We start from the raw sequence: 6,385 nt of genomic DNA on the forward strand, positions 1-6,385 counted from the left end.
CCTCTGCTGTGTGGGGGAGGTTCATCTAGCAGCTCTGCTTTACCCCTCAAGCAGAGTGTCTGGTGCTGCAAAACCACGGGTACTCAGCAGCTGTGTTTCGTCGCGGCTCTTCTGCCATACCGGTGTTGGCAATCATTACAGGAACACTTGAAGGAGAGGAGGTAAGTTTTAGTAAAACAGAGCTCTTCCTTCATGCTTTTGCCTATTCATCAACTTAATTGCATTCTCTGCAGCATATTTTCTGTACCGTGCCTTCAGATTGATAATAAATCGTGGTGTATGAACGCTAAATGGCAATGGAAATTAGAGGTGGAAGTGGTCTGTTGCATTAACTAGTTTACCACCAGGCTGGACAAAATAACAGCATGTAAGGGAGATGGTATCATAAGCAGTGAGAGAATTTAATTACAATGATGAATTTAATGCTATGATTGGTTTTAGATATAGCTGGGATATTAGCTACCTGTAGTGACTTCATTGCTTAGCAACCTCAGCACTGGGCAGCAAGACCCAAAATGCCTTTTTTCTGCCCCTAAAGCAGGCGGGTACTGAACCTCAACCAGCCTCAGGGTGAGCCTGGGCATCCCACTGGTTCCACAAGCCCTTCCTCAGTGAGCAGCTGCACTAAAGCCAAATGGAGCCGGGTTTGCAGTTTGGGCCCAGCTTTGTGCGGTAACAAATTAAATACTCAATTAAGGAACCCATTTGGTATTTCTTTCGATCTGGGACAAACCAAAGTGCTGGTGGCTTTGCTCCCAGGTTTTGTCATAAAGCGATTGCGGAAAGCTACTGAAGAGAAGCGTTTTAATCAGATTAGAATAGATAAAGAGTATAACCCCTTGGTTATACAATTGAGCTTTCTAATCATATTAAACTTTAATACCAGCATCAGTGCCATATTGGAACAACAATCGCAAAGAGCTATAAGCATAAAATATTACAGATCCTTAAACATATTACAAAATGTCATCCACTAAAGTTAAAAAATGTTACTGTGTTTGGGGAAATGGGCCAGCTGAAAAAAAAAAACACAACACACCCAGGAGCCTGAAATCCTGTGTACATGTGGAGATTAAATACAGCACAGCAGAGGCAAGACTTGACCTTTTTGTTTCTTACTTTTTCATTAATCAAATTGTTTCCCAAACAGCTACTTCTGCCACCACTATGACCCACCTTAGTCCTCATCCACCAAGGTGCTAAGTGCTCTTAGCTCTTTTTGCAATCAAAGGGTCTCTCGTTGTGGGATGAAGCAAGAGGTGGCTCCTCTTTACTGGTGAAGCAGCCCCAGCAAAAATCAGCTTCAGCTTTGTCACACCTCTGCTGTTGCAACCACCATTCAGCATCCATCTGTGCTTGAAGCAGGAGAGAACTGAAGCCAAGAGCCGAAGGAAAGGGGCTGTTAATGCACATTAAATGCCTGATTGAAGTGGGTTGGTCTGCCGGCATCTACGCGTTCCCGCTGATCTGAGTTTCCTCTGGGATCAGGTTTGCGAGTACAAAGGACCCCGCTTGGAAACGGTGGCCTTGCACTGAAACTCCGCCTGCGGCCGCAAGCCCTGACACTGCACCTCTGGGCTGCAGCAGCCTTGGGTCGCAGCAGGCGGTCATGGCTGTCCCTCCCTGAGCCAACCAGCCAAGCTTTTAAATAGCCAATGTTCAAACCCAAAGCTTTTCCTTTCTTCTTCCCTCCAGCTGGAGTTTCCTTTTCCCAGAGGCAGGCAGGAGGAGCCATGCAGTTTGTTTTGACTGAACAGAGTCAAGGTAGCAAAGACCTCGAGTTTAAACCACGCGGTGTGAGCGCAGCTGGCAGCTTGGCGTGGGACGATGGCCATGAGGGCAGCTGGGACAGGCCAGGAGCCACCCTCATCCAGGGGTCCGGGGACAGCCGTCTGGCTGCGGTAGGTTCTCCTGTGCCCTTGGAGTGAAATTTTATTCTGCTGAATGTTCTGCATCTCACAGAGTCTTTCTCATCCTTAAACTAAATAGCATTTGCTCTCTGATTTTTCTTCCTGAGCTTTCTGTTGTTTTTTCTGACCTTTTTGCATGTTCGCTGTCCCACTGCCATGATGCTCAGCCGCTCCCCTACAACCCTTTAAGTGCTGCTTTTTCCAAGGCATCTTCCAGCTCGCTACTGCTTCCTCCAGTCTCAGGGTCTCTCTGCATCATCCCCTCACAGGCAGCATGCAGCCTGCGGCACAGGGAGGTGTAAGGGGTATTTTGGGCTTTCCATCGCTGCTGGCACTGGAGGTGCAGCCTGGTGCAGGGAGAGCTGCTGGGTTTGCTGCTCCCCACCGTGGGAGAAGCATCACAGCTGGGTCCTGGGGAGGTTCCCCATCTCCAGTGCCCACCCCGACACCCCCACACAGCAGTGGCCCCTGGGCAGTAGGAGGGGACCGTTCTCCAACAGCCTGGGAAGTTTGGCTCGTTGTGTTACTTTGTGATTGACGCCCTGGTAATTATGCACCTTATGAAGATATGCCAGGTAATCATACCCTTCTGAAAATGCCTTGGATTAAAAGCTTTTTCTGGGTCTTTAGGTGATGGGCCTGCAATTACAGAAAATGAACTGCATTTTAGCTTTCCATTGAAATGAATAACAGCGATTCTCCAGTTGACTCCGTGACTAGTTAATGGAACAAACTGGATGCTTCACTACAATATGGGTTTTAAAGCTATTTGAGAGAGATTCTGTGTTTCAAATAAGAAATTAATTCACACAATGCAAAACCATTTTGTTTGCATCTTTGTTAAATAATGGCTCTGTGTAGCTTAGAGATGTAACTGTTTATCAATAATGATTTCAGTGTGCTTTTCCATCCCTTGCTGCACTTGTGGGGAATGACCTGCAGAGAACTTTAGAAAAAAAAGAAAAACAAGCCAAGGAATTAATGATGTATAAAAGTGCTGCAGCCTGGCCTGAGCTGCACAAATGGGTTTTACCATAAACCTTGAAAAATAGATCTGTGTGCGTTCACACAGGGGCAGAACAGCGAGTATTCCGGGACTTGTTGAGTTTCAGTTGCCCCATCTCCAACTCGGCTCAGTTAAACTCAAACTGTGGCAATCAGCCAATTTTGGAGTGCTGCTGGTGGGTTGCAACTGATCTCAGGCAAAGAGCAGCCAGCCCCTCTCCTACATCCAAGTTAACCTGCCCCACAGGCAGGGGCACAAATAGCTCACGTGTCTTCCACTGCACCTGCCTGCTTTCATAGCTCCTTGCCCACTGAGCAGAGGTGCGTCTAGGGCATCACGTTCCAGGCGAGGAGAAAAGCGACTGGTCCCTCTTTCCCCAGTGCCTTTTGCATATGAACTGGGCTGAGGATGGACCAGGATCCAACTCTGCACCTCCTACGGTGAAACCAGTCCCGCTGTTCCTCTACCCTGGGGACACTGGAGGCCCGGAGCAGGTTCAGACCATTTTTCCCGTGGAAGGTTGTACCGCAGGGTATCTCACCTCTCTCGCTCCGCCATCAGCACCCATGTGCCACCAGCCCTGCCCGCTCCTTCAGTGCCACAGTTCACTTATGTTTTAACACCTTTGTCTCTCAGTCAGCAAGCCCACTCTCATGGAAGCCATGAGTGAGCACTCAGCCTTTTTGGTCAATGTTTGTCTCCCGTAACTGGGAAGCTTTTCCTGGCACTGGCCTTTGCTCAGGCAGATGTTGAATCTTGTGATCCCCATCAGCTCGTGCTGCAGCCACTGCTTTACAGCACTGGCCATGGTGGTTTTGGAAACCTGTGACCCTGTCCATTATTCCTCTACGGACACTGCTTCAGTGTCCACATTTTTATCTCCCACCCACCTTTGATACCTTTGCATCGTGAAGCTAAAGCAGAGCGGGTGCTGAGTGCCACCAGCCATCTGGCACTGGTGCGGGCACTGGGGCTGGCTCCCCAGCCTTTGTCTGTTTAGCAAAGCAAGAGGAGCTGCGAGCACACCAGCCCCCTGCCCAAGAAGTCCACTCCTCAGGCGGTCCCCTGAGGGGTGTGGGATCGGTCCTCGCTCCCACATGCTGTGTCCTGCCGGGGGGGGGGGGGGGTGTCTGAGTTTTAGTACCTTCTCTGGCATCAACAATAGTTGCATTTTCAGGGCATCTCTCTCAGCTGTCCCAAGCAACCTGAACCACAACCCACAGAAACTATTTTGCAAGGAGTTTCTTGAATAAAAAACTTTTGTTCCCTTTTTTGTTTTTCTCCTCTCTAAAAGCATCTTCCATAAATCTAGTGATACTTCAAGCACAGAAAAATATTTTTCATCAACCAAATCTCCTGGGACTCACACACTCACAGGAAAATACCCCCTCAGTGAACGGCCACGCACATGCACCTGTACTGCAGTGGCCTCCTCAGGTACCCCCTCGGAGGCTAGGTGGCACCAGTTGCCAAAAATGTGCTCTGAAACCTCTAGCCTGGGCCTAGAGCCACTCGCAACTGCAACGCTTGCACAAGGATGGGGTTTTTTTGGTAGCATCCTGCTTCCTAGCCAGATTGGATGTGGTCAGGAACGAGGGCACATAATCAATCAAAACCTCAGGACAGGGAATTTGTAGGTAATTTTCTAGCATATTTTACAGATAATATATTTTTATGACCTATATATTATTCATATATTTAGCTATAACTGCCTTTATGTTATATGTAACAAATTACAGATAATTACCTAAAAGTTTGCAGCCTTTTGAGTGGTCCAGCATAGGCAAGACTGAATTTCACTCATTCATTCTCCTTCCAGACTCGCAGCTCCTTGAGGCACAGCTCTGCTTCCTTACACAGCTGTAAATCTTCACACTTGTTTTTCCTTTGTTTCCTTCTTTCCTGATTCACCCTCCCCTCACCTTTTATGTAATCTATACCTTTCCCAAAGCACCAAGACTCGGGAAGGACTGACCCCACCACCCACCCAGCACCTCTGGAGCAGAACTGCTGCTGCAAGCTACAGCCAGGACAGGTGACCCAACCCCAGGGCAGGCTTTGACGGCATCCATCAGCTACGTTTCTGTCTCACTTGTTTCATTTTATTTCTGTGTCTCATCATTTTTGTTGGCAAGGAAGGTAGGGGGAGGGATTTTTTTTTTTAATCAAGAGTGGAGTCAATGGAGAAGCGCTGCAGAAATCTCTTTCGGCAGACGGCTGCTGCTCGCCCATCCTGCACAAGGCAGAGGAAAACTGGTCCCAGTCTAACAAAGTCTGATGCGTTCATCTGCTTTTAGAAAAGCCTTCATTTATTGCTAAAATTGGTTAATCGTATTAGCAAATAGATCAACTACATCCAAGTCTTTGTGTGTATTATGGTCTCACGGGCTGTGCTGCACTTGGATTAACAACCAGAGGTGTCTGTAACCATTTGGCTTTGCCTTAATTCATGCTGTGTCAGCACTAGAATCATGGAATCATTTAGGCTGGAAAAGACCCTTAAGGTCATCAAGTCCAGCCATAAACCTAACACTGCTAAGTCCACCACAGCTCTTCAGCTATTCCTGTTTATCATGGCTGCAGCAATCAGGTACCTGGTCTTTGAAACACAATTAAACCGAAAACCTTGCTCCCTAAACAAACTCCGCTGTGCAGAGCTCCATAACAAATCAACCTGTAACATGCGTGAAAGCCCCGAAAGAGGAGGTTTTAGTAGAAATGCTGACAGCCCCTTGCTTAGAGCCACTCTGATGGTTGACCCTGCCACCATGTCACTGCCTGATGCTGGTGTTCTCGTGGGTGCCATCAGCTGCCATGGGCGGGCAGGGCCTTCAGCAGGGCCTGTTGCGATAGAATGAGGGGAAATGGTTTTGAAACAGAGGGAGGTAGATTCAGGTTAAATATTAGGAAAAAAGTTTTTACAATGAGGGTGGAACAGGTTGCCCAGAGAGGTGGTAGATGCCTCATCCCTGGAAACATTCAAGGACAGGACTCTGAGCAATGTGATCTGGTTGGAGATGTCCCTGCTCCTTGCAGGAGGGTTGGACTAGATGACCTTTAAAGGTCCCTTCCAACTCAAACCATTCTATGATTCCTGGGCATCGGCCACAACTTTGTCTGGAGGACTCCAGGTAAAGTCAACCAGAGTGAATAAGATGCGAGGCTCGCGGCTCATTCTTTGGTTATTATTTTACAAATGAATAGCCAGATGGACATTTTCCTTGGTTTAGGGTAAATACTTTATCAGTCGTGTCTTTCATACGCCGCGTTGCTCTGCCACTGTCTCCCATTCACAGTGAAGAATAAGGAGCTGCTCACCTGGACTGGAGACTGGTTTTTTTACCGGTCATATTGGTTGTGATGCTAAAATGAAAAACCTATTGACTTCATCACTAGGAAGGAATGCTGAGCACAGAGATGCATCTTTGCAATGCAAATTTCCCCTTTGTTTAGTGTGATTTTTGATTGT

The sequence above is a fragment of the Chlamydotis macqueenii genome, chromosome 1 (genome assembly GCF_036417535.1).
Source record: "Chlamydotis macqueenii isolate bChlMac1 chromosome 1, bChlMac1.mat, whole genome shotgun sequence".
NCBI lineage: Eukaryota > Metazoa > Chordata > Aves > Otidiformes > Otididae > Chlamydotis > Chlamydotis macqueenii.